Raw genomic sequence first — 21,646 nt, 5'->3', positions numbered from 1 at the left:
ATATGGTGGGACTAAATCCCCATTTTTATTTATGGATTGTCTCCATATTTATTTGATAGTCATTTCTTTTGCATGGTTGCGCTATTCTTTTTTAATATACATGTTGCTTGGTCCATAGCTGCACCGGCTTTAGATATACATGTTCAGGGTTTGCTCCCCCAATTTTTTGCTTGTTTATTATGATCACAGCGCTGTGGTAGCTCATCGATTCACCCGGTCAGAAATGATCTACTTCCTCGTACAAAGTACAAGCAGATACACTGACAGCTCTGCTGATCACCGATTCAATGCTTTCCAGGTTTTCCGCAAAAACAAATGCACTTTTTTTTTTTTACCTGCAAATAAAAAAGTGCATTTATTTTTTAAAGTGAACTTATCCTTTAACCTCTTCCTGCCAGCTGTACGTATGTATGCGGCCTCTCCGCAGGTGGGCTTTAACACCGAGCAGCGGCACATATGGGGCCTTATGTAAACATTTCACCCCCCCCCCACGTGCCTAGACACATCTGCCCCCCCCAACAACACATAACACCCCCCCTGACCCCAATCCCCCCACACACCTACCTCCTAGAAACACACCCCCATTGCCCCAATCCTCCCACACAACCACCGCCCCCCCCCCCCCCTGACCCCCATATACATCTACCTAGATACACATCCTCAATTCCCCCCCCCAATCCATCTACCTAGACATGCCCCAAACATCTACCCAGACACCCCCACTCCAACCCCAATCCCCCCGCATCTACCTAGACACCCCCAATCCCCCCGCATCTACCTAGACACAATCCCACAACGCCCCCCCCCCCTCTGCTCCCAATCCCCCCCCCCAACCCAACTACCTATACACACCGCCCCCCCCCCCCTCACCCCTCTAGACACCCATGCAATCCCGCACAGACCAGCCCCCACACACCCCCCCGCCCTGCTGCCAATCCCCCATCTACCTAGACACACCCCCATACCGCCCCTAATCCCCCCACCTCTGCCGCCAATTCGCACACGATCTATAATGGAGCACGTGACCGCACACCCCCTGTAATCAATGATCAGGCTGAGCTCCGATAAGAGTAGAATATTCTATGTGAGGTAGAGGGGGAGGTAGGCCGCACTATCACCCCCGTGCGGGGCCCTCAGGCTGTCCCGATACAACACGTCTCTCCATACAACCTTTGTATGAGGCCTCAACTCCGAGCCCCGGCCCACCGACCTACCTACCGGCAGCAGAGCGCCTCTCCTCCGTCACACCGTCTATCCTCGCAGCCCGGGCTTCTCCGCGGCAAACACCGTCCGTATTGCACGCGCCAACACCACAGGGCTACTCCGCCCAGCGCACCCGCGCACGTTACGTCTGACGTTGCAAGCGAGTGCGCGCACATGGGATGCACGCATGGGGCGCGCTGACGTCGCGCTTGTTTATGCACGTTAGGAGGCGGACGTGGACGGAGTGGAGTTCATGTTGGAGGGTGCCGGAGCCGCCCCTCGGGGCCCTGCGGGCGTTCTTCTGGGCTGAGCGCGCTCCACTGCAGCGGGTGAGATGCTCGGGGGGTTAACGTGAGTGCGGGACCCGGGCCGCAGTGTCCTGGGGGCTTTCCCTCAATACTATTGGCTGGACGCTGAGCCAATGGCTGCTACGTGTGACCCCAGCATCAACAGTTTCGTGTTCTCCTGACTGACATGACCCCCACCTATCAGATAAAGCTCCACCCCTTCTGTGTGCATGACCCCCCCCCCCCCATGCTGCTTATTACACTCCCTTTGTGTACATTACGTCACCTCTTCTGTTTACATACCCCCCCCCCCTATACACCATACCCCCCACAGCTTATCACCCCCTCTATTTACATATCCCTCCCCTATACATCTTATCACCCCACTTTGTTTACATACCCCACCCCTATACATCATACCCCCTCCCCCTACAGGTTATCACCCCCTCTATTTACATACACTCTCCCCAATACATCTTATAACCCCACTTTGTTTACATACCCCCCTACAGCTTATCACCCCCCTTTTTTACATACCCCCCTATACATCTTATCACCCCCACTTTGTTTACATACCCCCCCTATACATCTTATCACCCCCACTTTGTTTACATACCCCCGCCCCTTTACATATTATCACCCCCACTTTGTTTACATACCCCCCTACAGCTTATCACCCCCTCTTTTACATACCCCCTATACATATCACCCCCACTTTGTTTACATACCCTCCCCCCTACAGCTTATCACCCCCTCTATTTACGTACCCCCTCCCCTTTATATCTTATCACCCCCACTTTCTTTACATACCCCCCTACAGCTTATCACCCCCCTTTTTTACATACCCCCCTATACATCTTATCACCCCCACTTTGTTTACATACCCCCCCCCTACAGCTTATCACCCCCCTCTATTTACATACCCCCTCCCCTTTATATCTTATCACCCCCACTTTGTTTACATACCCTCCCCCCTACAGCTTATCACCCCCCTCTTTTACATACCCCCTATACATATCACCCCCACTTTGTTTACATACCCTCCCCCCTACAGCTTATCACCCCCCTCTATTTACGTACCCCCTCCCCTTTATATCTTATCACCCCCACTTTCTTTACATACCCCCCTACAGCTTATCACCCCCCTCTATTTACATACCCCCTCCCCTATACATCTTATCACCCCACTTTGTATAAAATACCCTCCCCCCTACAGCTTATCATCCCCCTCTATTTACATACCTGCCTCCCCTATACATCTTATGACCCCACTTTGTTTACATACCTTCCCCCCACAGCTTATCACCCCCTCCATTTACATATCCCTCCTCCCCTATACAGCTTATCACCCCCACTTTGTCTAGACACCCCCACCTACAGCTTATGACACCCACTTTGTTTACATACTCCCCATGTAGCCTATCAGCCTATCTCCCCACTTTATTTACATCCCCCACACACACACAGCTTATCACCTCTTCTATTTGCATAGCTCCTCCTATACAGATTTTCCCCCCTGTTTTGTTTACATACCCCCCCCCCCACCTACAGTTTGACATCCGCTTTGTTTACAAACCTCTTTCTCAAACAGCTTATTACCCCCACTTTGTTTACTTACCCCCCCTTCCTTATAACCTATCACCCCCACTTTGTTTACATACACCTCCTATACAACTTACCATCCCCATCTACAGCTTATCACCCCTACTCTGTTTACGTTATCCCCATGCAGCCTATCTCCCCACTTTGTTTACATACCCTCCCACAGCTTATCGCCTCTCCTATTTACATAGTCCCCCATAAAGCTTGTTACCACCACTTTGTTTACATACCCACCCACTTACAGATTATCACCCCCTTTATTTACATTCCCCCTCCCCTATACATCTTATCACCCCACTTTGTATAAAATACTTTCCCCCTACAGCTTATCACCCCCCTCTATTTACATACCTGCCTCCCCTATACATCTTATGACCCCACTTTGTTTACATACCTTCCCCCCACAGCTTATCACCCCCTCCATTTACATATCCCTCCTCCCCTATACAGCTTATCACCCCCACTTTGTCTAGACACCCCCACCTACAGCTTATGACACCCACTTTGTTTACATACTCCCCATGTAGCCTATCAGCCTATCTCCCCACTTTATTTACATCCCCCACACACACACAGCTTATCACCTCTTCTATTTGCATAGCTCCTCCTATACAGATTTTCCCCCCTGTTTTGTTTACATACCCCCCCCCCCCACCTACAGTTTGACATCCGCTTTGTTTACAAACCTCTTTCTCACACAGCTTATTACCCCCACTTTGTTTACACACACCCCCTTCCTTATAACCTATCACCCCCACTTTGTTTACATACACCTCCTATACAACTTACCATCCCCATCTACAGCTTATCACCCCTACTCTGTTTACGTACCCCCCATGCAGCCTATCTCCCCACTTTGTATACATACCCTCCCACAGCTTATCGCCTCTCCTATTTACATAGTCCCCCATAAAGCTTGTTACCACCACTTTGTTTACATACCCACCCACTTACAGCTTATCACCCCCTTTATTTACATTCCCCCTCCCCTATACATCTTATCACCCCACTTTGTTTACATACCCCTTATACAGCATATCACCCCCACTTTGTTTACATACCCCTTATACAGCATATCACCCCCACTTTGTTTACATACCCCTTATACAGCATATCACCCCCACTTTGTTTACATACCCCTTATACAGCATATCACCCCCACTTTGTTTACATACCCCCAACCAAAACAACTTATCCCCCCCCCCATTGTTTACATACCTGACCATACAACGTTTTTCTCCACTTTGTTTACATACCCTCATGCAAATTACCACTCCCACTTTGTTTATATCATCCTCAAATTCAGTTTATCACCCCCTCCTGTTTACAAGACTCTTCCCCCATATGGATTATAACCCCTCTTTTGTTTTAACCCCCCTCCCCCGATAAAGCCTATTAACCCTCTTCTGTTCACCTACCTATTTTTGCCTATAGAACCGCTCACACCTTGTTTACACATCAGCTGACCCTTCATATGCAGCTTCTCATCCCTGTTTTCTTTTTGCCGTCTTTTAAGCCCATAGACAGGTTATCACCCTTCTTCTGTTTACATTATCCTCTCATACAGTTTATCACCCCCCCTCCCTCCCCCATGAAAAAAAACTGCCGCCTTTACAACATTTCCCTCTTCTCTTATCCCCCTATAGAGTTTTTTTCCCCCTTGCTACTTGTTAACTGGTGCCTCCCAATTATCTTATCATTCCCTGTTTATTTGTCAACTGGTCCCCATATCACTATCACCCCTGATTACCGGTCACTTGACCCCAGGTCTATTTACTTTCCTACTTCCCTCTATACAGCGTATTACACCCTGTTATGGCTTATACCTACCTGTCACCGCCTCCAGAAATGCTCCCCAGCATGTTGGTTATGTCACCCCAGTGTTGTGCATAAAAATAAAAAAACAATATACAAAAAAAAATGTCTCCTGGACAGGAAAATACAAAACATTATAATGGGGACAGAGATGGTAATACCCGTGCTCAGACTATGCGCACTAAACTGAATGTTTACATATTCTAATCAAAAGTAGTAAAAGCACTTTAAAACAACCTCTCATTCACCTCCGTAGCTATAGGCATTTGGATGGAATTGGTCTTCAAAATACTCAGCATTGATTTTGGAATCCCAGCGCCTTTCTCATTACATTCTATGGTAGCAGAATTTTGGACAGCCTGCTAACCCTTCAATGTAAACACACAGCGGGTGTTTTTAAGCACCCCAATACAAGCATGTTACCCCCTTCCTGTCCAGGTCATTTTCTTCACTTTTTAGTGTTGATAGTTTGACTGGCAAGTACACAGTCATGCAACTCTGTATCCAAATTATATTTATATCATTTTTTTTTTTAGATAGATCTCTCTTTTTGTGTCATTTAAAAACCACTTGGTTCTTTTATTTTTTACTATTACAAAAAACAAAGGCCCAAAAATTGTGAAAAAAAAAGTGTTCCCTGTTTGTTTTTAAAACGTATAAAAAAAATGCTGTGCCAGTATAAACACTTAAAAATGACCCCTTTTTGGAAATGAGACACCCCAAGGTGATCTGCGCTATTTATGGCTTAAATATATTTGGAAATGAAGAAACAAGCTGGTATTGAAGTGGTTAAAGTTGTTGTAAAGGCAAAAAACCTTCAGTGTGCAGCTCCCCCGCTCATCCCCCCTAATACATACCTAAGCCCAATCTCCATCCAGCAATGTGCACAGGAGCCGAGGCTCTCCCAAGTCTCTCACTCCTCATTGGCTGAGATGCAGGAGCCAATTACAACCAGTGAGGGGGGGATGGGCGAGGCTGAGCAGCACTCTTTGTGCCTTATGGGACACAGAGAGCCAGCTCAGGAGCGAGCACACATGAGCGCCCCTATAACAAGCATTTTGCTATGGGGGAATTAGGCAAGGGGAGGGGCCCAAAGCACCGTCAGGGGACCCGAGAAGAGGAGGATCGGGGCTGCTCTGTGCAAAAAACACTGCACAGAGCAGGTAACTATGACATGTTTGTTATTTCATTTTTATATATATATATATATATATATATATATATATAAAAAATAACAAACCTGTTATACTTACCTGCTCTGTGTAATGGTTTTGCACAGAGTAGCCCCGATCCTCCTCTTCTCGGGTCTCCTGCCAGCGCTCCTAGCTCTTCCCACTTCACCAGTGCCCCCAATAGCAAGCCACTTGCCACAGGGGGCACTGGTGTGTGCTCGCTCCTGAGCCCTGCTCTATAAGACAGATAGAGCCGCGGCCCAGCCCATACCTGCTCTCTCCTCACTGGCTGTGATAGACAGCAGTGTGAGCCAATGTCTCAGCTAATAAGGAGAGGGAGACCTGGGACAGCCGAGGCTCTTGTGCACATCGCTGGATCGAGATGGGGCTCAGGTGAGTATTAGAGGAGTTGTGGGGGGAGCAGCCCACAAGCTTTTTTTTTTAACTAGAATGCATAAATGTAAAAAAAAACCTTCAACCTTTACAACCACTTTAAGTCACCCACTGAAGCCAAGTGCAAGTCTGACAGTAAGGCTTGGCCCCACTCCCTCGTCACAAGATTTGATTGGCTGCAGGGGAGCCAATGGCTCCTGCTCCTCTCAGCAAAGCCTGTGAGAGTGGGGAGAAGAGGAGAGAGCCACTGCATATAGGAGCATCACTGGATGGAACATCGGCCCTTTACCACGTGATAATCAGTGTCTAATGACAGCTGATCACGGAAGTAAACACAAGCTGGTTTTTAGCCTTTCTTTCCTCGCGCTGTCAGAAGAAAGAGAACCAATAACTGGCTTGTGTTAACAGGACATCGGCACTGATAATCAGGTAATTATTATTAGTGTAGTCCCAACAGTGCCCACCAGTGCTGCCTTATCAGTACCTCCTCATCAGTGCCACCTATCAGTGCCCATCAGTACCTCCTCATCAGCGCCCACCAGTGCTGCCTCATCAGTGACACCTATCAGTGCCCACCAGTGCTGCCTCATCAGTGACACCTATCAGTGCCCACCAGTGCTGCCTCATCAGTGCCCACCAGTGCTGCCTCATCAGTGCCACCTATCAGTGCCCATCAGTACCTCCTCATCAGCGCCCACCAGTGCTGCCTCATCAGTGACGCCTATCAGTGCCCACCAGTGCTGCCTCATCAGTGCCCACCAGTGCTGCCTCATCAGTGACGCCTATCAGTGCCCACCAGTGCTGCCTCATCAGTGCCCACCAGTGCTGCCTCATCAGTGCCTACCAGTGCTGCCTCATCAGTACCTCCTCATCAGTGCCCACCAGTGCTGCCTCATCAGTGCCCATTAGTGCTGCCTCATCAGTGCCAGCTATCAGTGCAGCCTCATCAGCACATATCAGTGAAGTAGAAAAATTACTAGTTTGCAAAATTTTATAACAAACTATAAATATTTTTTGTTTTTTTTTTTGTTTTTAAATATTCAGACTTTTCTTGTTTTTTGAGCAAAAAATAAAAAAACCCAGTGCAGTGGTGATTAAACACCACCAAAAGAAAGCTCTATTGGTGTGGAAAAAATAATAAAAATTTCATATGGGTACAATGTTGCATGACCGTGCAATTTTCAAAGTGCAACAGCACTAAAAGCTGAAAATTGGCCTGGGCAGGAAGGGGGTAAAAGTGCCCAGCAGGCAAGCCTTTAAAATTACGCAATGCATGCAAAGACATTTAGAGTAAATTCCAGAAAAGTCTGGCTTAATTAAATATAAAAAATATAGAACGCAAAAACGTTATCTTTTGTGACCAGCTTTAGGCTTTCTCTACAAGTGTTATATATAAAACTTCCCTAATATGACCCCTGTGCTTCCCTGATGCTTAAAGTATATGTAAACCCTCATAACCCATATAGTTTAAAATAGAAAAGAAAGGTAACATATTTGTGGATAGATATAAAAAAAACATTATAAATACAATCTCCTTTTTTATAAGTGATCACATTCCCTCTGTTCTCAGCTACATAGAGAGGCGAGGGTGGAGAAAAATCAGCACACTGGTGTTCCCAGTGAAAGGCTCTGCAAGGGGGAGAGGTGTGTCAGCAAACGCTTGATCATTGGAGGTGAGCAAGCTGAGTTCCCATCATAGCTAGATAACTGACCGTGCTGTCCTCCCGTGTCTAGTGTGGTCATAATATGATAGGAGAGCAAGGGGACTGGCAGGAACACCAAGGATTTCACACAAAGGAAGCAATACAAAGAGAACAGGATGCTTTTTTTATACAAGTACATGGTACAGCAGGCACATATCAGGAATATGAAATGTTGGGTTGACCTATTCTTTAAATACAGCAGATCTTAGGCTAGGTTCACACCAGGTGCAGTGGGACTGCATTGGGTGGCTATTCCAACGAAGTGCCACTGTAAGACAAGACAAAACGCGTGTGGCCCGTTCACACCACTGTGTTGTGGTGGTGTATCGGAAGTGTGCACTGAAAATAAAAGTACTGCGTGCATGCCAGCCAAAAGAACTTCAGTCCCGGTTCACATTTGTGCAATGCGGGAACGCTGCGAATATGCAGTGTGATCCCGCATCGCATCCGCACCCCTGGAAGTTCACACTGCCATATGCGATACGCAGGAGGTGTCAATTAAAAGTTAACGACACCCCCAGTTGCAATCGAATATCACAGTGCGATCTGCAAGTTCGCACAGAATCGGATCGCAATAGTGTGAACCACTGTGCGATCCGATTCTACTGCGGATAAAAAAAGGGTCATGTGCGAGTTTAGTGCAGATGCGGCATGAATTTAGCCATACAAAGTGTATGGCTGAAATTTGCACCGCACATGAGATTGCATGTAATTTAGGAGCAGTGCACTCCGAATTACATGCGATCTCCGTGATCACACCAGCGATCCGATTCCTTTGCGAACTGTCAGATTGCACTGCGATATGATCTAGGGGTGTCGTTAACTTTGAATTGACATCCCCAGCGCAGCGTGTCACACATGGCAGTGTGAACTGCCTGTGCTGCGGATGCGGGAACACGCAGTATATTCGCAGCGTTCCCGCATCGCATAAATGTGAATGGCACTTATGCGATGCGGGAACGCTGTGAATATACAGCGTATTGGGCATCGCATCCGCAGCACAGGCAGTTCACACTGCCATATGCGATACGCTGGGGGTGTCAATTCAAAGTTAACGACACCCCCAGATCAGATCGCATATCGAAGTGCGATCTGAGAGTTCGCACAGAATCGGATCGCACTAGTGTGAACCACCATGCGATCCGATTCTGCTGCGGACCAAAAAAGGGTTGTTTGCGTGTTCAGTGCGATTGCAGTGCGAATTCAGCCTTACAAACTGTATGGCTGAATTTGCACCGCACAGACATTGCATGTAATTTTAGGAGCAGTGCACTCCGAATTACATGCGATCTCCGTGATCACATAAATGTGAACCAGCACTAAAGGCTAGTATAAACTATAAGAATCAGGCAAACAAATTTGTAGAATTTTAGTACGATTTTCATATAGTGTATACACAACTTTTGACAGCCAATCCTGAATTTTCGTACAAAAATTCTCGAAGGGACAAACTCCAAAACTTTTCTCGTATAGGGAAAAAACGAAAGATTTTGGTTTAATGTGTCCGGTTTTCATACAAATTTTGTACAAGAAAAATCAGAAAAGAAAGACTGCGCAAAATCAAAAACAACAAAAAAAAAGCCTTTGTCGTATGAGAGTTTTCGTACAAATTTTCGTTAATCGGTTTCCGATTTGCTGTGAAACAACGAGGAAAATTGGACGATCGCCCGATTTTCTTATAGTGTGTACCCCACTTTAGAGTCAGACTTGTCCCAGTGCTGCAGGATGGTCCACGGCAGGGGTCTTCAAACTATGGCCCTCCAGCTGTTCAGGAACTACAATTCCCATCATGCCTAGTCATGTCTATGAATGTCAGAGTTTTACAATGCCTCATGGGACTTGTAGTTCTGCAACAGCTGGAGGGCCATAGTTTGGGAATCCCTGGTCCACGGTAAAGTGTGTCATTTGACTATTGGGTCGGGGGAAGTGGTCACATAGGGGGCTATACAGTATCAAATTAAAGTTATATTTTGTAGTGGACTTACAATAAAATGATAGTTCAGAAGGTAAAACAATAAAGGGGTCTGTGATTAGTATGGCTGTACTGGTATTAGAGTTTAGAGATTCCACAGAGTGTAATGGGCCATACACACTATACAATTTTCTGAAGACTTTTTCCTTTAGATTTACCAAAACCATATAATATGAGGTCAAACCTAAACACTTTCAATTTGTATGCAATCTGGCAGGCCCTTGTACTACATAGAAAAGGTAAATCTGAAGGAAATCTAACCACAAAAGTTGGATAGTGTGTATCCAGCTTAAAAGCCCATTGGGACTGTCACTTTTTACTGGGTCTTCATATCAACACAGAAATGTTGCCCTATTTATGCCTGCAGAGCTTACAATCTGCAAGTGAAAATTCTTGTTGTGGATGAAAATGATGGGAGCTCCAGGCAAAACATAAAATCCAGACCGGGCCAAGAAGTAGGCATAAGAGGCGGCCGTCTTGGGCTATTCCGCAGATGGGTGCACAGAGGGCAGGACCTGCAATCTACACTGCTTAAGTAGTCTACAGCTCAGGAGGAGGAGTTAAGTAATACAGTGGTTAAAGAAAAGAATGACCCCTTTATAATTATCACATTTTGTTGCTCTGCTGCCTGAAATGAAGAAAGACTCTGTTTTTGTTTTATCCAGCCGTTTTTACTCCGTGCAACTTATAACATCTAAGTGAAAGATACAACACCAACATGTCATACCATTTTTTTTTTTTTTTTGAGTACGAGTATTGATACTTTTTTTTTTTTTTAGTACTGGCCGATACCATTTACCATTACCTACCACAACTGTTTTGTGTATACTTTAGCTGTCAGCAATGGTACAAAGCATTGAAGAGTTATTTACAAATGAAATACGTTTATTTTTTTTAAATGTTGTGCTTTTTAATGTGAAACATGTAAGTATATGGTAAAGGTATAAAAATATCAACAAACAAAGCAAACAAAAAAAAAAAAAAGTTTAAATTATTGAGGCCCCGTTCACACTGGGGCGACGCTACTTTGCCGGGCGACCTCATAGGTCGCAGCGCGCTGCTCGCCCCGCGACCTCGGAGCGGCCGGCACGGACTTCATAACATAACATCCGGACCCTTTTTCTAAGTCGGAGCGACTTGTGTCGCTCCTATTAGAACGGGTCCGCAGCTTCCCTATGGAAGGCGACCTGTCAGGCGACCAGGTCGCCTGACAGGTCGCCCCAGTGTGAACGGGGGCTAATAGTTTATAAAAATAGAAGTAAACAAAAAAAATCAGCAGGAAAATATTAATTAAATGGGGGAGAATAAAGGAGTTCATTAGGGCTGATTAATTAATGAGGGGTAAAACAGAGGAACATTTAATAATGTCTGCTTAACAACTTTCTGGCAGCAGATTTTCCGCACGAATTTGGTGATATTTTGCCCCATCCATTTTTCCTTTTATCCTGAAAACTGCTCCAGTCCCTGCTGCAGAGAAACACCCCCATAATAGGGTATTACCACCCCCATAACAGGGTATTACCACCCCCATGTTGTACTGTAGGAATTGTGTTATTTGGATGGTGAGCTGTATTGGATTTCCACTAGACATGTTGTTTGGCGTTGAGGCCAAATAATTAAATTTTAGTCTCATCTGACCATAACACCTTTTTCCATGCGGCCTCAGAATCTTCGAGGTGCGTTTAACCTCTTCGCCCCCATGCTATAGCCGAAAGACGGATGTACATCTTCCCGTGCTTGCGCGCCCCCTTTGTCCATAAGACTCTCGGCCCTTTACCACCTGATCCGCTGTCAAGTTGATTACATGATATAAATAGAAGCTGGTTATTAAAAAAAAAGCAGATTACCGGCTTGTGTAAATGGGACAACGGTCCCGCACATGAAGAGTCACTGCCGCCTCATCAGTGCTCACTGGTGCCCATAAGTACTGCTAGGCAGTGCCCACCAGTGCCACCTATCAGTGTCCACCAGTGCTGCCAATCAGTGCCTCATCATCACTGCCACCTATTAGTGCCCCTCAGTGCCGCCTATTAGTGCAGCCTTATCAGTGCCACCTGTCAGTGTCGCATTATCAGTGCCTATCATAGCCCATCAGTGCAGCCTCATCATCGGACATCAATAAAGGAGAAAAATTGCAAAATTTTTATGACTAACTTTGAAAAATGTTTTGTTTTGTTTTTTTTCTTTAAAAATGTTTGGTCTTTTTATGTTTGGTTAGCAAAAAATAAAAACCCCAGTAGTGATTAAATACCACCAAAAGAAAGCTCTATTTGTGTGAATAAAATGATATAAATTTCACAGTGTATGGGTACAGTGTAGCATGACCGCACAATTGTCATTAAAAGAGTGACAGCACTGAAAGCTGAAAATTGGCCTGGGCAGGAAGGGGGTTTAAGTGCCCAGTTTGAGCCCAGATGAGACATAAATGTAATTATTTGGCCTCAACACAAAACAATATGTCTAGTGGAACTCCAATACAGCTCACCCTTTCAAATAACACCATTCCTTTACACGGAGGGGTAATATCCTCCTGTTATGGGGGTGTTTCTCTGCAGCAGAGACTGGAGCACTTGTCAGGATAGAAGAAAAATTAATGGGACAAAATACCATCAAATTCTTGAGGAAAATCTGCTGCCCTCTGGCAGAAAGGTGTCAATGGGAAGAAGGTTTACCTTCCAGCATGACTATGACCCCAGAGCACAGAGCAAAAAAAAACACACACACAATGGTTGAAGGAGAAAAAGGTGAATGTCCTTGCTTGGCCTAGTCAGAGCTCAGACTTAAACCCCACTGAAAATCTGTGGAATGACTTGAAGACTGCAGTCCACAAACTGTCACCATCAAATTTAACTGAACTTGAGCAGTTCTGCATAGAAGAGTGTGCGAATATTGTAAAGTTTATATGTGCAAAGTTAGTAGAGACATCCGAACAGACTAAAGGCTGTAATTAAAGCAAAATGTGGTCCAACAAAATATTAAAATAAGGGGGATTATCCTTTTTCCAACTCATTGATTTTGTTTTTGAATTTTTTCTTTTTTTTCTGACATGTTGGTGGTGTATCTTTCATTTGGATGTTATAAGTTGCACTAAGTACAGCTGGATAAAACATAAACTGTGTCTATCTTCATTTCAGGCTGCAAAGCAACAAAATGTCATTATTTTAAAGGGGGGGATTCTTTTCTATACCCACTGTATGTATTCATTGGGGGAGATTTACTAAAACTGGAGCTCTCAGAATCTGGTGCAGCTGTGCATAGTAACCGTTGTGCTTCTAACTTCAACTTGTGACAGCTAGCATTTCCGGCATGCCGGGAATATAACTGCTTTTTTGAAACTGTTAATCAATGGGTTTACTTCCACTTTAAGCTTTAGCAATAAAACCTGGAAGCTGACTGGTTTCTATGCAGAGCTGTACCAGATTTTCTCTTTCCTTCATTGACAGACACAGCTCCTGATCCTCATAACCATTGGGCTATACTGCCCCCTACAGGAGTAGGACACTTGGCAGAAAAATAATTTGATAAAATAATGGGCAGTCCCAGGGGGTATACACCCTCTCTATGCTATAGGTACTCAGTTTTTTCTGCCTAGTCAGGAGTAAGGACCTAGTTCCTTTCTGGGATCTCTGGTCCTGGCAAATTTTTTCCTTTTAGATATAAATTTTTTTCTCCTGTTTTTTTTTTTTTCTGTGAGATCTACAATTATCTGCCAGACTGGGCAACGAGCTTGATAATCTAGATCCAGTGGTCACCCCAGTCTGGCCAGCGAGAGCGCGCAGACCTCAGCTCCGCACTAGGTCGGCCGTGATATAGCCCTACTGGACAGGGGCTGGCCTGCGAGTTAAATGTCTCGCAGTGTTCCTCCTGGCCGACAGCCCCCCATTTTGATGGTGAGGGATTCTGTCTGGAGCGGTGCCTATCTGGTTCCTGGTATGGTGAGTAGCTATCCCCTCTCTCCCCCTGAAGGGTTTTGGGGTGGACGTGGGCCCCTCCTTGGGAGGGTTGGACCCCCCGGGTTCCTCTCTTCCTAGTCAGACACCCCCTTCCATCTGTCCGCCATCCTGCCCCCCCCCCTCCACTTATGCTGGGGCTGTGTGGGTGGTCTGGTCCACCTCCCTGGGTGGGGGCAGGGCGCTATGCTTGCGATGAGGGCTTGGGGGGGGTGTGCGACCGGATGATCGGCTGTGTGGGGGGGGGTTGTACCTGGTGGGGGCTCCTGCCAGGGCCCCCTGTCCAGCCTGGGCCTGTTCTGGAGGCTTAGGGATCCCTCCTGGGTCCCTGGGAGCCTTGTGGTGCCATGCGGGGCCACCATTTTGCTGTAGCCTGTGTGTGTCAATGCATGGCGGCCATGTTTGAGTAGTCCAGCGACCATTTTGCAGTGGTTTGCCATTGGAAATAGCGACAAGTCATGACAGTGGAGCCCTGTGGGTGGCGATTTTGGCGGTGGGAGCCCCTCCTCATCCCGTGGTGCTGACTCCTGGATCTTTTCACCTCCTGATTACCGCTCCTGGAGTGCAGATTATCATGGTGGCTACAGGTGCCTGCTTCTGCTGGGGGGTGAGTCTGGTGGGGTTCTCTCCCTCTCTGCTGAGAACCGATTGGTGCTTTGTGTCCGGCGACCGGGTGGTGCTGCCATGGGGGTCGGGGTTGACACTCTTTGTGGTCTCCCCCTGGTGAGTCTTTGGAGCACATCTCCCCACCTGACCCCCTCTCTGAGGCTGCGGGGCCCTCCGGGTCCCAACCATCCATCGATGCACTGATGGCTGTCCTGGAGTCCTTTGTGTTGGGGATGGAGGTGGCTTTCGGGTGACGGGTTAGCAAAAAGCACCCCCGACTTCCCCTGCCTCATCTGTCTCATCAGATCCTGAATCTGATTCGGCCGCCGTGGATTTGGGTCACCCTGTTGGGTCTGCGACCTCGCTCCCAGAATCCTCCGATAGTGAGGATGATTCCTTCACATCTGCAACCATGCACGAAAAGGTGCTGGAGGAAGCACTGATTGTATCTGTGCGTGAGACCTTGAAGATGGAGGCTGCAGCTGCAACGGAGGCGCAGATTCCCTTTGGCACTCACAAGCCATCCAGAGCGGCATAGGTGTTCCCTTTCCCCGCCTATTTTGACAGAATTATAGCTGAAGATTGAGGACAACCAAAGCGTTCTCTTGGGGTCTCTAAGCGGTTTACTAGGCGTTACCCCTATGAGGAGTCCCTTCTTAAGAAGTGGACTGTTCCACCAGTGGTGGACCATCCAGTTTCCAGATTGAACAAGGCAACCATGATTCCGGTTGAAGAGTCCCTGGCCTTTAAGGATCCGGCTGACAGGAAGGCGGAGGCTGTGGCCCTCAATATGTACACTCTGGCTGGTTTGGCACTGAGGCCAGTATTCACCACGGCCCTGGTGTTGCAAACTCTGACTGAGTGGGTAAGCTTTTACGCTGTGACCTGGAGGGAGAACAGCTCCCCCCTGCCTTTGCTGAGCTGGCGGACCAGCTGCAGTTTATCTGTGATGCCTCTTTGGATGTGGCTCCCCTAGTGGCTTGGCTCTCTGTTTCGGCAGTGGTACTTTGGCGTGTCTTTTGGCTCAAATGCTGGTCTGCAGACCAGACTTCTAAAAAGGCCTTGACTGATCTCCCCTTTCAAGGGGATCGCCTGTTTGGGGCTACCCTGGATGACATCATTAACCTCCTCCCACCCGGCCACTGCATATAAACGGGCGGGTGGGAGCTTCCTCCTTCTGAGTGGACATTCTTGAATGTCTTTCAGAAGGAGGGATATTGCACAGCTGCGTGCCTGCGCATCTGCGCGATCACGTTGTGCCTGTGTCGCCTGGACACTGCGCAACACTGCTAGACAGAAAGGCTCTGTGATTGGCCCTCCTCATCACATGACAGCTGGATCCAATCACAGCCATCATGTAATGTCAACACAGCCATTGTAACGGCGATCGGCTCTGCTTCTCTTCACACAGAGCCTTTTAGTGAGGAGAAGGAGAGAGGATCTGTGCTGCCAGCCAGGGATCAGTGAGTTTTAAACTCTTTTACTGCTTTTTACTCACTAATCACCCAGCTAGTGTCCCCAAAACAATGTCCCTAACACAGTGTCCCCAACACAGTGAAAACACCTGTCACACATCTGTCCCAGTAAAATAACCTGTCTGTGATTATCTGGCACATCTGTCCATGATAATCTGGCGCACATCATCTGCCACATCTGCCAGTGATCATCTGCCACACCTGTCTGTAATCATCTGCCACATCTGTCCATGATCATCTGCTGCATCTGTCCGTGATCATCAGGTGCACATCATCTGCCACACCTGTCCGTGATCATCTGCCACACCTGTCCGTGATCATCTGCCACACCTGTCCGTGATCATCTGCCACACATCATCTGCCACATCTGTTCGTGATTTGCCACATCTGTCCATGATCTGCCACATCTGTCCCAGTCACCATCTGATACATCCGTCCATGATCTGCCACATCTATCCCAGTGAACATCTGCCACATCCAAGTGATCAACATCTGTTACAGGGCCTTCAAAAATGTGATAGGTACTCAAGAAATTAAATGTGTAATTTATGCCTTTAGAACGCCTGACAGTGCTACTTGGATGTTGGGCCTCTGTATGTGGCCAGGCTGTGGAAAATTCTCACACATGTGGTATTGCCATACTCAGGAGTAGCAGTATATATTTTGGGGTGTAATTACAAGTTTATGCCAATATTAAGAAATGACTTAATATGACAATTTTGTGAGGGGGAAAAAAAAAAAAATCTTTATTACCCAAACTATTGTAGACTATAACTTTCACACAAACCTATTCTACACTTATTAGGATTTTTTTTATAATCAAAGACATGTAGCAGAATACATTCTGGCCTAAATTCATGACGAAATTTGATTTTATTGGATTTCTTTTGAAACAGATAGTAGAAAATATTGTTTTTTTTTTTTTTTAATTTTTGCTCTTTTTTTCGCTTATATCACAAAAAAAAAAAACCCAGCAGTGAATAAATACCTTCATAAGAATGCTCTATTTGTGTGAACAAAATGATAAAAATTTCATTTGGGTACAGTGTAGCATGACTGAGTAATTGTCATTTAACCTGTGAGAGCATTGCAAGCTGAAAATTGGTCTGGGAAGGAAGGGGGTGAAAGTGCCCAGTATTGAGGTGGTTAAAGGTCTAACGGGGGGGAGGATTTATATCCCTCAGGGTCGACTGACAAGGGCTTGGAGTCTTTCAGGGTCTCCAATGAGGATCCAGAGGATCCAATGAACCTGGTCTGGCAAGCCGAGTGCGGGCTTCTCCAGACATGTGGACAAGGTTCCTTCAGCATGAAGGTGCACCCTCACCCGTTTCAGGAGTGGGGGGATGTCTTTGTTCGTTTCCGGACCCATGGACTTCCCTGGTACACAACAAGTGGGTCCCTAAAGTCATTTGGTCCGGCTACAAGATTAAGTTTCATTCTTGTCCCCCGACAAGGTTCTGCTTTGTTCGGGTGCAGAAGTTCAGGGTGGAGTCCATTCGCACAGTGGTGGCATCCCTGCATCAGGGAGATTTTCTTGCCTCTATCGATATCAAGGATGCTTACCTTCACATTCCAATATGTGCCAGTCACCAGTGCTTCCTCGGCTTTGCCGTGGGAGAGGAGCATTATCAGTTCGTGGTGTTATCTTTTGGTCTCACCTCTGCTTCTCGGGTCTTCACAGAAGTGTTAGCCCCAGTGCTAGCTTTGTTACGCCAACAGGGGATTGCGGTACTGGGCTACTTGGATGACCTCCTTCTGCGAGCAGAGTCCCCTACTGCTCAGTGGAAAACATTATACGAACTCTGAGGATTTTGGCTGGATTCTGAATTTTCAGAAGGCTGCTCTGGTTCCGTCTACAAAGCTGAACTATCTGGGTCTGACTCTGGACTCGGGCTTAGCCAGTGTGCTCCTTCCTCTGGACAAACTCCGGAAATTGCAGGCTTCAATTAGTCTCCTGCTGTCCAGCAGATTGTCGTCCCTCCGGACTTGCATGCAAGTGCTGGGCCTGATGGTGTCTACCTTCGAGGCGGTTCCGTTTGCACAGTTCCATACGAGGTCCCTGCAAAGGGAGATTCTGGCCAAATGGGACAAGACTCTGCAGTGTCTCTGCTTAGGGGATCAGAACGGTCTGTTCCAGCTCTCTCCGCTGTACACATTCCAGGGGTGGAAAACTGGCAGGCAGATTACCTCAGTCGGCAGGCATTGAACCAAGGGGAGGGGTCCCTTCATCCTGAGGTGTTTCATCAGTTGTGTCTCCGGTGGGGCATCCCCGAGGTGGATCTGTTGGTGTCTCGGCTCAAAAGAAAGGTGCAGAGGTTTGTGGCTCGGGCACGGGATCCTCTGGCGGACACCGCAGACACGCTGATGACCCAGTCGGGGACAGTATCGTCTGATTTACGCCTTCCCTCTTCTCAAGCTTCTGCCAAGACTTCGACGCAGGATTGAGATAGAAGGGATTCCAGTCATCTTAGTGGCTCTGGACTGGCCTCGCCGGGCTTGGTAAACTGATCTGGTGCGGCTGGTCGCCGACATTCCTTGGAAGCGTCTTTTCAGGAAGAATCTGCTGTCACAATCTGCCATCCTGCTTTACAGTCGCTGGCTTTGACGGCTTCCCTTTTGAGCGTCAGGTGCTGATGGATAGAGGTTTATCTGAGTCTGTGATTCCAATGCTGTTAAAAGCTAGGAGATTCACTTCTAGGAAGATCTATCATCGTAGGTGGAAGACGTAGATTGCATGGTGTGGGTCTTCCTTCTCGGTGGCTCGGATCTTGACCTTCTTTTAACGAAGGGGGGGGGGAGTTAAATAGAGATGGGCCTTGAGTACCAACAAGGGCCAGGTGTCGGCTTTGGCAGTCTTCTTCCAATGACCCTTGGCCACACACTCCCTGGTGCGTACCTTTCTTCAGGGTGTCCGGCATTTGGTTCCTCCAGTGCGGTCTCCGTTACCGCCTTGGGACCTCAATTTGGTGCTTTCGGACCTCCAGAAGCCTCCCTTTGAGAATCTTTGGGAGATTCCCTTGGTTATGCTGTCTCAGAAGGGGGCTTTTTTGGTGGCTATCACCTTTGCGCGCAGGGTGTCAGAACTGGCGGCGTTATCCTGTCAGTCACCTTACCTGGTGATTCTTCGTCCCTGTCCGTCGTTTCTTCCAAATGTTGTCTCTGACTTTCATTTGAATGAAGACATTGTGTTGCCTTCCCTGTGTCCCAGGCCGAAACATCAGAAGGAAATTGCCTTGCATGCCTTGGATGTGGTCTGGGCAATTAGGGTGTACCTGGCAGCTATAAATCTTTTAGGAAGTAAGACTTACTATTTGTGCTCATGGATGGGCCTTGGAAATGGTTGCCTGCTTCCTCTGCGAGCATTTTCAGATGGATCCAACACATGGTTATTCAGGCCTATTTCATCAGGGGTCAGGTACCTCCTTTCCCTGTCAAGGGGCACTCTACTCGGGCACGGAGTGCTTCCTGGGCCCTCCGTCATCAGGCGTCAGTGACGCAGGTTTGCAAGGCGGCCACCTGGTCGTCGATGCACACTTTCACAAAGTTCTATAAAGTGGATATGTTGGCATCTGTGGATGTTTCTTTTGGCCGCAAGGTTTTGCAGGCTGTTTAGAGGACTTGATCCTCTTTGAGGGTATTTTTTTTTTTTTTTAGGTGGGCTCCAGTTATTTTGGTTGAGCTCATGTTGCCTGGGTGGCTACTGTTTAGCCTTGGGAATTTTTTATCTGTTTATCACTGCTTTGTGATGTCCAAATGGTTATGAAGATCAGGAGCTGTGTCTGTCAATGAACGAAAGAGAAAATGGGATTTTTGACTTACCGAAAAATCTATTTCTTTAATGTTCATAAAAGGACTCAGCACCCACCCCTATGTGGAGTTGTAATTTTTCTGACACTGCTTGTAACAAAACTGAGTAAGCAGAGAGAGGGAGTATACCCCCTGGGACTGCCCATAGGTGTAGCAAGATTATTTTTCTGCCTAGTGTCCTACTCCTGTAGGGGGCAGTATAACCCAATGGTTATGAAGATCAGGAGGTGTGTCCATCAATCAACATCAGAGAAATGAATTTTACAGTCCAATTACAGTCCCAAAAAATCCCATTTTGCACACTCCGGTTTTAGTAAATTACCCCCGTTATGTGTGGGTAATTTTAGACAGGCCATAGATTATGCGATTTTCTGTGGTTACTGGAAAGAAATTTGGTTGATTCCCCCTCATAAACACTGAATCCTTCCCGCTATTGTGTTCTCCTTGTGGGGCGGGGAGCCATCCCTGCCAGGATAACACAATGATTCTTTCTAGCGGTTATAGCTGCTGGCAATAATGGCATGCCGGAAATCCAACCTGCTGGTCGTACCCAAATCGATGTATGGATAGACTTGGGTACAATCAGCCTGCCAATACATGGATCAAATCATAGCTGGTCCCTGCAGAACAAGCCGAGATTCAATCCATCCGTGGCCAGCTTTAGTGGATGCATTGTTTAAAAGTACAATAATGCGCCACAAACATTAGGATCTCTCTGGAAAAACTGGCCTTAGACAATGGACTGTATTACCCTTAGATACAGTAAGTTCCATGAAAAGCCCCCCACATTGATACCAGGCACTTCTTTTTGCTCAGAAGTAACTTGTAGGTAGCCAAACTATTTTAAACTGGAGGCACACCTAAGCAGTGCCAGGCCAACTGAGTTAGAGCCTTAGAGAACCTTGTGAATCTTCTCATTAACCACTTCACCACCTTCCTCCTTTAGCTGTTTACAGATTATAGTTTTTTTTTTTTTTTTCAGTGAAGGAATGTAAAACAAGGGGGCTGCTCTTGCTAAACTCTACTAAAAAAGAAGGTTGATTGCTGTCTCCAGCTTCAGTAATATTGAAGTTAAATACAAAGATTGTGGGGAAAAGGAGGTAAAATAGCGCTGTCAGGCTGATAAATAGGTAATATAAATATATCTTATAAGTGCACTGGTGATAAAGTGAATAAAAATCAAGATATATAAAACTTAATATGGTGAGTCCTTAAAAAGTGTAAATATGTATAAAACAAAATTAGTAAAAATATTTTTATATATATTATCGTGGTAAATAGGTGAATAAGAAAATTAAGATGTAAGTAAAAAATTATTGAAAATCAATTCAGTGTGTGATCTTAAAGGTGTATATATGACTTCATATAAAATACATTAAATAAATAAAGTGATGTTTTAAATATCCTCCATAAATAATTAAGGTGCTAATTAATCAAATATATAAAGTGCTAGTGGGCCAAACAATAAATAGCTTTGTATAAATCTGTACACAATCAATTCATAAATAGTGTCCCAGCAATTTAAATAACATAAATAAATAAATAAATATAAAGAGAATATATAGAAAAATTGTCCATATAAATAGCCAGATATTAAATGGTGCTGCAAATGTAATTGAGTCCCAGGATGGGAAATGAAGCAGGGATTTTAACAAGAAAAA

General features: G+C 46.3%; 1 protein-coding gene across 1 annotated transcript in view; it reads left to right on the top strand.

The window, feature by feature from the left end:
* The first annotated feature begins 1,407 nt into the window (after positions 1–1,407).
* Positions 1,408–21,646, top strand: part of DORIP1 (dopamine receptor interacting protein 1) — a 41,128-nt gene continuing 20,889 nt past the window's right edge. The window contains exon 1 of the mRNA XM_082242491.1: positions 1,408–1,532. The gene's annotated coding sequence lies outside the window, so the exon portion shown is untranslated. The remainder of the gene's footprint in view (positions 1,533–21,646) is intronic.

This window comes from Pelophylax lessonae (genome assembly GCF_965119305.1).
Source record: "Pelophylax lessonae genome assembly, chromosome: 13".
NCBI lineage: Eukaryota > Metazoa > Chordata > Amphibia > Anura > Ranidae > Pelophylax > Pelophylax lessonae.
Note: the sequence above shows the minus strand (reverse complement) of the source record. Positions and strands in the feature narration are given on the sequence as shown.